At 35.3% G+C, this 10,227-nt stretch overlaps 1 pseudogene; it reads right to left on the bottom strand.

Moving 5' to 3' along the window:
* Positions 1-1,499: 1,499 nt before the first annotated feature.
* On the bottom strand, positions 1,500-5,575 carry LOC113890310 (annotated as a pseudogene).
* Between the last annotated feature and the right edge of the window lie 4,652 nt (positions 5,576-10,227).

The raw sequence follows: 10,227 nt of genomic DNA, 5'->3' as shown, positions 1-10,227 counted from the left end.
ATATAAATAGAATAAAACATTATGACCAGGTGAGACTTTTAAACATCCATTTTTATTTAAAGTAAAAAATAAATAAATTAAAAATCCTGAAAGAGAACATGAAAGAGAATGTCTTTTCTCTGATAATGGGCACCTACGAATAATGTTGTGTTTCCCAGATGGTGCTGGTGGTAAAGAAACTGCCTGCCAATACAGGAGACATAAGAAAGGCAGGTTGGATTCCTGAGTTAGGAAGATCCCCTGGAGGAGGGCCTGGCAACCCACTCAAGTATTCTTGTCTGGAGAAACCCATGGACAGAGGAGCCTGATGGGCTACACTCCATAGGGTCACAAAGATTCGGGCACGACTAAAGCGACTTAGCACGTACATGCACCAATAATGTTAAACATCCTGCTTAATGTTAAAAATATGAAATTCTTTGCCCCTAAAATTGAGAATGAGAAGAGGACGACTCTTCTCAGCACCCCTATTCAACATTGTACTGAAGATTCTAATCCGTGAAATAAGGCATAAAATAAGTGACATGCAAATTTAGGAAAAGCTACTAGAATAAGCAAGTTTAGCCAAGTTGCAAGATAAGACATCATGATTGTAGTCATGATTTAATTTCTTTTGAAAGCAACATTTTTAATAGAAGAGAAATATGATTCTGCATGTGTGTTAAGTCATTTCAGTTGTGTCCAACTCTTTCCAGCCCCATGGATTGTAGCCCTCCAGGCTCCTCTGTCCATGGGATTCTCCAGGCAAGAATACTGGAGTGAGTCACCATGCCCTCCTCCATAGGATCTTCCTGACCCACGGATCAAACCTTTGTCTCCTGTGGCTCCTGCATTGCCGGTAGATTCTCTACTGCTGAACCACCTGGAAAGCCCAGAAATATGATTACTTTAGAATAAATATAGCAAAACATGTGTAAAGTTTATACATTTAAAATTACAAACATAGCTAACACAATTTAAAGAAGACCCAATTAAATAGTAAGATTTTATCATGTTTCTAGTTCAGAGCACTCAGTATGATGATAATTTTTTTTTCCTCCAAAATGTGTCTCTAGATTATATCTATAGATTCAACACAATCCTAATAAAAATCATAGCAGAATTTTTTGTAGAAATCTATACTTTTGTTTTAAAATTCATATGGAAATACTAAGGATCTTGAATAGCTCCAATAATTTTGAAAAAATTGGAGAGCTGGAATAAAGCAGCAACCCTATTAAAAAAAGATGTGGGTTTTGGCTTAACTATAGTCAAATAGATCAAATAACAGAATAGAGAACCTAGTGATAGATCTGTATACGGGCATACCTCAGAGATACTGTGGGTTTGTTTCTGGACCACTTCAATAAAGTAAAGATTGTAATAAAGTGAGTCACAAAATTTGTTTGGCTTCCCAGTGCATATAAAAGTTGTGTTTATACTGTAGTGCAATAAAGGTGGAATACTATTATATCTAAAAATAATATACTTAGTTTAAACATCCTTTATTGGTCAAAATGCTAACCATCATTTGAGTCTTTATTGAGTCATAATTATTTTGCTGGTGGAAGATCTTGCCTCAGTGTTGATGACTGTGACTAATTAGGGTGGTGGTTGCCGAAGGTTGAGGATAGCTATTTATTAAAATAAGATAGCATAGAAGTTTGTCACATAGATACTTAATGTGGCAGATCTATCTCTTCTTTTCATGAACAATTTCTCTGTAGTGTAATAGGCTATTTGAGAGAGTTTACTTACAGTAGGACTTCTTTCAAAATCAAGTCAATCCTCTCAAACTTGCTGCTGGTTTATCAATTAAGTTTATGTAATATTCTAAATACTTTGCTGTCATTTCAACAACTTCATAGCATCTTCATCAGTAATAAATTCCACCTCAAGAAACCACTTTCTTTGCATATTCGTGAGAAGCAACTCTTCATCCATTTAAGTTTTATCATGAGATTACAGCAATTCAGTCTCATCTTTAATGTCCACTTCTGATTCCAGTTGTCTTGCTGTTTCTACCATATCATCAATTCCTTCCTCCACTTTAATCTTGAACCCCTCAAAGTCATCCATGAGGGTTGGGATCAGCTTCTTCCAAAATCCCATTAATATTGATATTTTCACCTTTCCCCATGAATCATAAATGCCTTTAATGGCATGAGAATATGGATGTTGTGTTATCAGGCATGAAAATAACATTAACCTCATTGTGCCTCTCCATCAGAGTTCTTGATTGACCAGGTGCAATGTCAATGAACAGTAGTATTTTGGAAGGAAATTTTCTTTTTTTGAACAGAGGTACCATTTCACACCAGTCAGAATGGCTGTGATCCAAAAGTCTACAAACAATAAATGCTGGAGAGGGTGTGGAGAAAAGGGAACCCTCTTACACTGTTGGTGGGAATGCAAACTAGTACAGCCACTATGGAGAACAGTGTGGAGATTCCTTAAAAAACTGGAAATAGAACTGCCTTATGATCCAGCAATCCCACTGCTGGGCATACACACTGAGGAAACCAGAAGGGAAAGAGACACATGTACTCCAATGTTCATCTCAGCACTGTTCATAATAGCCAGGACATGGAAGCAACCTAGATGTCCATCAGCAGATGAATGGATAAGAAAGCTATGGTACATATACACAATGGAGTATTACTCAGCCATTAACAAGAATACATTTGAATCAGTCCTAATGAGGTGGATGAAACTGGAGCCTATTATACAGAGTGAAGTAAGCCAGAAGGAAAAACACCAATACAGTATAATAACGCATATATATGGAATTTAGAAAGATGGTAACAATAACCCTGTATAGGAGACAGCAAAAGAGACACTGATGTATAGAGTCTTATGGACTCTGTGGGAGAGGGAGAGGGTGGGAAGATTTGGGAGAATGACATTGAAACATGTAAAATATCATGTAAGAAACGAGTTGCCAGTCCAGGTTCGATGCATGATACTGGATGCTTGGGGCTAGCGCACTGGGACAACCCAGAGGGATGGTATGGGGAGGGAGGAGGGAGGAGGGTTCAGGATGGGGAACACATGTATACCTGTGGTGGATTCATTTTGATATTTGGCAAAACTAATACAATTATGTAAAGTTTAAAAATTAAAAAAAAAAAAAAAAAAAAACAGTGGGTGAGCTTAAAACATTCAGTACATGATATTGCAAACTGATGTATTGTCATTCAGGCTTCTTCTATTTATAGAACACAAGCAGAGTTAATTTAGCATCATCCTTAGGGACTCTAGGATTTTTAGAATGGTAAATAAGGACTGGCTTCAACTTATAGTCACCAGCTGTACTAATCCCTAACATGAAAGTCAACCTATCTTTTAAAGCTTTGAAGCTGGAGACTGACTTCTCCTCTCTAGTTATGAAAGTCTTAGATGGCATTTTCTTCCCAAAAAGGCTGTTTCATCTGTATTGAAAATCTGTTTTTTAGTGTAGCTACCTTCTTTAATGATCTTCACTTGATCTTCTGGATAACTTGCTGCAGCTTCTCCATCAGCACTTGCTCCTTTACCTTGTACTTTTATGTTTTGGAGATGGCAACTTTCCTTAAACCTCATGAACCAACCTCTGCTAGCTTCAAACTTTTCTCCTGCAGCTTCATCACCTTCCTCAGCCTTCATCAGATTAAAGAGTTAGGGTCTTGCTCTGGATTAGGCTTTTGCTTAAGAGAATGTTGTAACCGGATAATGTCCTAGTCAGACAACTAAAACTTCCTTCATATCAGCAATGAGGCTGTTCTACTTCTTACCATTTGTATGTTCACTGGAGTAGTACTTTAATTTCCTTCAAAAACTTTTCCTTTGCATTCACAACTTGGCTAACTGTTTGGCACAAGAGGCCTAACTTTCAGCCCATCTTGGTTTTCAACAATTCTTCCTCACCAAGTTTAATAATTTCTAACTTTTAGCTTGAAGTGAGAGATGTGGCTTAAATACTTAGAGACCATTGTAGGGTTAGTAATAGACTGATCGCAATAATGTTGGGTCTCAGGAAATTGGGAGACCAGAGGAGAGGGAGAGAGACAGAGGAATAGCTGGTCAGTCAAAACACATGCATTTGTTGATTAAGTTTGCCATCTTATATGGAAGTGATTTGTGCCACCTCAAATAATTGCAATACTAACATCAAATATCACAAATCATAGATCGCTATGACAAATATGATAATAATGAAAAGCTTGAAATACTAGAAGAATTACTAAAAAAGAGGCAGGAAATGAGAAAATGCTGTTGGAAAAAATGGTGCCAATAGACAATAAACTTCCTTGACATAGAGCTGTCACACAGTATCTGCAAAGTGCAATAAAATAAAAGTGAAAGTGAAAGTCGCTCAGTCAAGTCTGACTCTTTGTGATCCCATGGACTGCATAGTCCATGGAATTCTCCAGGCCAGAATACTGGAGTGGGTAGCCTTTCCCACGGCATGCCACAATACTGGAGTGGGTAGCCATTCCCAAGAACAATTTATTTCTGAAAACACTAACGGAATTCAGTAGGAAAAGGTAACTATTTTCAACAAATGATACTGGAACAATTGGAAATCTGATTTTAAAAAAGAGTTAATACAAATTAACTTCAACTTGTATCTTGTAATTAATCATACATGTAAATGTTAAACCTAATATTATAAACATTCTAAAATAAAACATAGGAGTACATTTTCAAATTGTTGCTTATTTATTTAATTTTGGCTGTGCAGGGTCTTCCTTGCTGCGTGGGCTTTTCTTTCATCACGGTAAGCAGGGACTGTTCTCTAGTTGCAGTGCACAGTCTTCTCATTGCAGTGGCTTCTCTTGCTCTGGAGCACAGGTCCTAGGACATGCAGACTTCAGTAGATGTGGCACATGGACTCATTAGCTGTGGCTCCCGGGCTTTAGAGCCCAGGCTCAGTAGTTGTGGCACATGGAGTTAGCTGCTCTGTAGCATGTGGAATCTTCCTGGACCAGGGATCGAAACTTTGTGTCCTGCATTGGCAGGTGGATTCTTTACAACTAAGCCACCAGGAAAGCCCAGGAATACATTTTTCAACCTTGGTTTATGTCAAGATTCTTAAGGTACAGCACCACAAAATTCATTATAGGAAAATATTGATGAAATGACTTCCTGAAGATACAAAATGATACTTTTTGAAAGTAAATAAAAAGACAAGCCAAAGACTGAGAGAAAATACTTACTAAGCATATTTTTGTATCCATAATAATTTTGTATCCATAATAAGCAAAGTCTCAAAACTCAGAATTTTTAAAAAGTTTTAAATGAACAGAGAATTTGAAAAGGCACTTCAACAGAGAAGAGTAACAGCAGCAAAAAATACATGAATACATGCTCAGTGTCATTAATTGCTATGAAAGTGTAAGTGAAACTTCAATGATAGACAACCTAACACTTACAGGAATGGGTAAAATGAAAAACACTGATTGAGACAAGAGTTGGCAATGCTCTGGGGCAACTGAAACTCCCATACCCTGCTGGTGAGAATGTAAAATGACACAGCTTTGGAAAACTATTTGACAGTTTCTTAAAAGTTAAACCTACACGTGCTATACGACTGGCTGTTCCACTCTTGGACCATACACCTATGAGGAAAGAAAGCATATGTTCATACCAACAATTGTACATGAATGTTGACAGTAACATTATTTGTAATAGCAAAAACAACAGTAAAACAACACAAACATCTATCAACGGGTAAATGAATAAATTGTGGCACAGTCACTCATTATTTTAAATTCTATACTTGCAAATACAGCGTTTGTTGTAACCCCAAATCATATAATCTCCAACTCATGCTAGAATGAATTTCCTTAGTCTTAATTCCAAAATTATTTTATTATGGATATATGTCAGAAACTAATGATACGAACTCGTTTTTGCATTCATATGCATTTAGTTCCATTTACTGAAGAAATATTTCTAATCTGAATGCTTAGCCTTCTTCATGATACTTTACTTTTTTGCACTTTTACTTCCCTAGGGTACAATTCTGTGATTTTACATAGCATTCTGGTAGAAAGGGTTGTGAACATTTTCAAAGGATAGCAGACATATAAGACTTTCTTGAGAAATTTGTGAATAATGAAAAGATTAATTCACAATTTTATACATCAAAGCACAACAATTCAATTTGTCAATACATTCATTCTAGCAAGTCAGATATGCAATTTCTCCATTCAATCTATTACATATAAATTAGGGGTTTTATTGATTAACTGTGGTATAAGAATAATGATTTTTCTGATATTGTCTACATGACTATTTAATTTCTAGCTTAAGAAACTACCCTCAGTTTCGTCTAACCTTTTTAAAATGTTTTAAGTATACGAAAGTACAAATAAACTTGATATTTACTACAGACCAAAGATGACTTCCCTGGTGACTCAGACGGTAAAGGGTCTGCCTACAATGCGGGAGACCCGGGTTCGATCCCTGGGTGGGGAAGATCTCCTGGAGAAGGAAATGGCAACCCACTCCAGTATTCTTGCCTGGAAAATCCCATGGACGGAGGAGCCTGGTTGGCTACTGTGCATGGGGTCACAAAGAGCTGGACATGACTGAGTGACTTCACTTCAAGGATGACATTAATTTTTCAAAAAACTCAATTTGACAAGAGGAAAATAACTTTTTAAAATATAATCAATCTTAAGGGTTTTTTTTTTAATTGAACAATATTTTTGTGATGATATTGTTTATTGGTTTACCAAATGTAGACCAGCTACTCTTTCTTGCTACTTCCAATTTCAAGACTGGAAAGGTTACATAATTCATTTTCCCCAGTTCTATGACCATATGATGGGCTTCCCGTGTGGCTCAGCTGGTAAAGAATCTGCCTGCAATGCAGAGGAACTGGGTTTGATCCAGGGATTGGAAAGACCCCTGGAGAAGGGAAAGGCTACCCACTCCAGTATTCTGGCCTGGAGAATTCCATGGACTGTGCAGTCCATGGGATCACAAAGAGTCAGACATGACTGAGTGACTTTCACTTTCATGGCCATGTGACACAGATCTGATCAATGAAATGTAAGAAGGAGCTACTGAACACTTTTAAGAATGATTTTGCATTTCCTAAAATAGAAATAAATGCAGCTGGTGTCATGTCTATCCTCCTCTTTCAAACCCACACATGAAGTCTAGAGTTGCTACAACCTTTGTGTCACTATGACAGAAAAGAAAAGAGAAACATGGGGATTCTGAGACCAATATTTCTGAACTCTTTTTTTCAGAATTTTTATTAACATGTAACATTATCATAGCTTCAGATGTATAGTACAGTGATTCAATACATGTATATAGTGGTATGTTCACCTCAGTAAGTCTAGTTAACATGTCACCATACATAGGCAGAAAATTTAGCTCTTTATTTATCTCTTGTGGCAGTTTCTTTTTTTATTTTTTAAATTGTGAAAGTGTGATAACATTTTCAGGAGACTTGGAAAATACAGAAAAAAGTTACATATTGTTCTACTGTATATTACAGTTATTTTTTAAGTAGATAAATTAAGATTTTTAGTTGGAGTTTCAATATAAAACTCTCAAAAGTGAATACAGTGAATAGACAGAAAAGTAGAAGGATATACTAGACCTGAAAAGCACTGTGAACCAATTCAACATAATTAAGATTTATACAATTTTCACACAACAGCATGATATAAATTCTATTAAAGTTTCCATAGACTATAAATCAGGGGACACTGGAACATATCCAGGGACATAAAACAAGGTACAAAATTTCATGGTCTATATATATTGAGATCATACAGAGTCTGTTCTCTTATCACTGTGAAATTATGTTAGAAATCACTATCAAAAATATTTGAAAATAACCCACATATTTTCAAGTGCAATATGACATTTACCAAGAGAGATTTTGACTTAGCCATTGAAAGTTTCAATAAAGTTAAAAGACTGAAAAAACATAGAGGGTGTTTGCAGAGAAGAAAGCATTTAAATGAGAAATTAATATCAAAGATACTTTAAGATCCCACTCATTCAGAAATTAAATGTCTGCTTTTAAATGATAGGTGTATCTAAGAAGCCATAGAAGGAAAATTAAAAAAATACATTTGTATGAAAAGAGAATTTATTAGAACTTGTTACATGCAGCTGAAGCCGCTCAGTGCAACTAAATACAATCTGGAATCTTGAATAAGATATGAAAAAAACAATGGATGCCAGCAGAAAATTTTGTGAAACTTGAACCAAATCTATACTTTAGTTAATAATACTGTATCATACTAGTGGAGTCTATTTCCCCAGTCCTCCTATCAATGTTGTTCAACAGCTAGTTGCAATTTTGGTGCTGTATAGGAACAGATGAGTGCACATCCTTATACCCTGCCATCTTGAAACTATCTCCCAGCTTTTGAATTTATGTTGCAAGCTGCATACTTTCTTATTCCTTCATATGTGAGAAGTGTTGACTCCTATTTGTTTAAGGCAGTGAAAGTCAGGATTGAGTCTTTTTGAATTTGATGTTATAGACAGCTAAATGTATTTTTAACTCATACATTTTTGTTTTGTTTATTTCAGGTTGACAATTTTAATGAGGATATTTTCTTTTACTTGCATTATGGCTATGGTTAGATTTAGGATGTTCATGAAAAGCAGAAAAAAAGCTGTGATTTCCTAATAAAACTCACAGCATAAAAGCAGCAATCAGGTTAATTCAAGTCAGGGGAATGTGTTACCAGGTTAATTCAACATGCTACTAGAAATTTCTAAGCTAATTAGAGAAACTCATTGTTCTTAGCTAGTATGAAAGTGAAAGTGAAATCGCTCAGTCGTGTCCAACTCTTTGTGACCATATGGACCACATGTGACCTACCAGGCTCCTCCATCCATGGGATTTTCCAGGCAAGAATACTGGAGTGGGTTGCCATTTCCTTCTCCAGGGGATCTTCCCAACCCATGGTTAGCTAGCATAGATTTTGCTATATCTCATGCATACAGATAAAATATTGGGCATGCTAAAAGTATCCTTAAAACAAAAAAATAATTCTTCATAGATATTCAATTGAAATTATATATATGTTAATACATATTCTGTTCCCTATTTACTTTTCTTTGTACTTTGTTGCAGTTAGTTACTCAGTCGTGTCCAACTCTTTGTGACCCCATGGACTGTGTAGCCTGGCAGATTCCTCTGTCCATGGGATTCTCCAGGCAAGAATACTGGAGTGGGTTGCCATTTTCTTCTCCGTCTTTGTATTTTATAATGATTACAATAATAAAAATCCTAAATCTCCATGTTAAAAATTTCTTTTCACAGAAGGTTTATAAAGTTGTTTGTTAAATAGGAAAAAATACACATAATGATAGTAGTAATAATTATAATTGAAATTTTTGAGTTCTTATTTTGTTCTGGATGCTAGTGTAATTGACTTATATATAAACTAATTATGAATTTATGAGTCCAATACTAATTTTACTTTAGTTTTATGTATGAGGAAACGAGGCCCTCAGTTTGGAAACAGTAAATCTTAAACTTTAGTCTACATTGAGGCAATCCAGTTGCATAAACTGTTGGCTTATTGTCTACAGAACATCTCATTTCTTCTTTGTTTAGATACAGGATATTTTTGGTAGAGGAAATGGTCCAACTTATAGTCCTAGCTCAGTCTTCAAGGAGGGATTGGAGATGTTTGGAATTTTTCAGAAATGGAAATATGATTTGGTATTCAAAAGAACTTTCATTCTCCAATGGACTACTGGAATTGGTAATTCACTTTCTCTGTTATTGTATAAAAAAGGTCTGGAGCAGTTGTGAAGAATGAACAGATTGATTTGTTAGTATTTATTTTTCCATCCAAAATATATAGTCTTAGTTTCTTAGTGACTTCCTAAGGTCACAGTTGGAAATTAATCCTTTTATCTCTCACTTCTTTCCTCCTTTCTTCTCTCTTTCTTCCTTTCATCCACTAGACAAGATTCTGGAAATTTGAAAAATAAATTTGACACATATTATATAATTTTATTATGAGTATTTTTTAAAAGAAGAGGAAAAGAAAATCAATTTGCCCTTAAAAATTTAGATCTGGTAATATTTTACATGTATTGAAAGGAAAAAATAATCTTTTTATTCTTATCGGAAAATTTTTAAAAACCTATATCACTTAACTTATTATTTGAAAAGCCTAATTTGGGTTGCTTTCTAGAAGAAAAAAAATTATGTAATTTTTTTTACTAAGAAAAATAGGTAGTCTCAAAAGTCAAACAGTAAAATTGAGA

The sequence above is a fragment of the Bos indicus x Bos taurus genome, chromosome 3 (assembly GCF_003369695.1).
Source record: "Bos indicus x Bos taurus breed Angus x Brahman F1 hybrid chromosome 3, Bos_hybrid_MaternalHap_v2.0, whole genome shotgun sequence".
NCBI classification, from domain to species: domain Eukaryota; kingdom Metazoa; phylum Chordata; class Mammalia; order Artiodactyla; family Bovidae; genus Bos; species Bos indicus x Bos taurus.
Note: the sequence above shows the minus strand (reverse complement) of the source record. Positions and strands in the feature narration are given on the sequence as shown.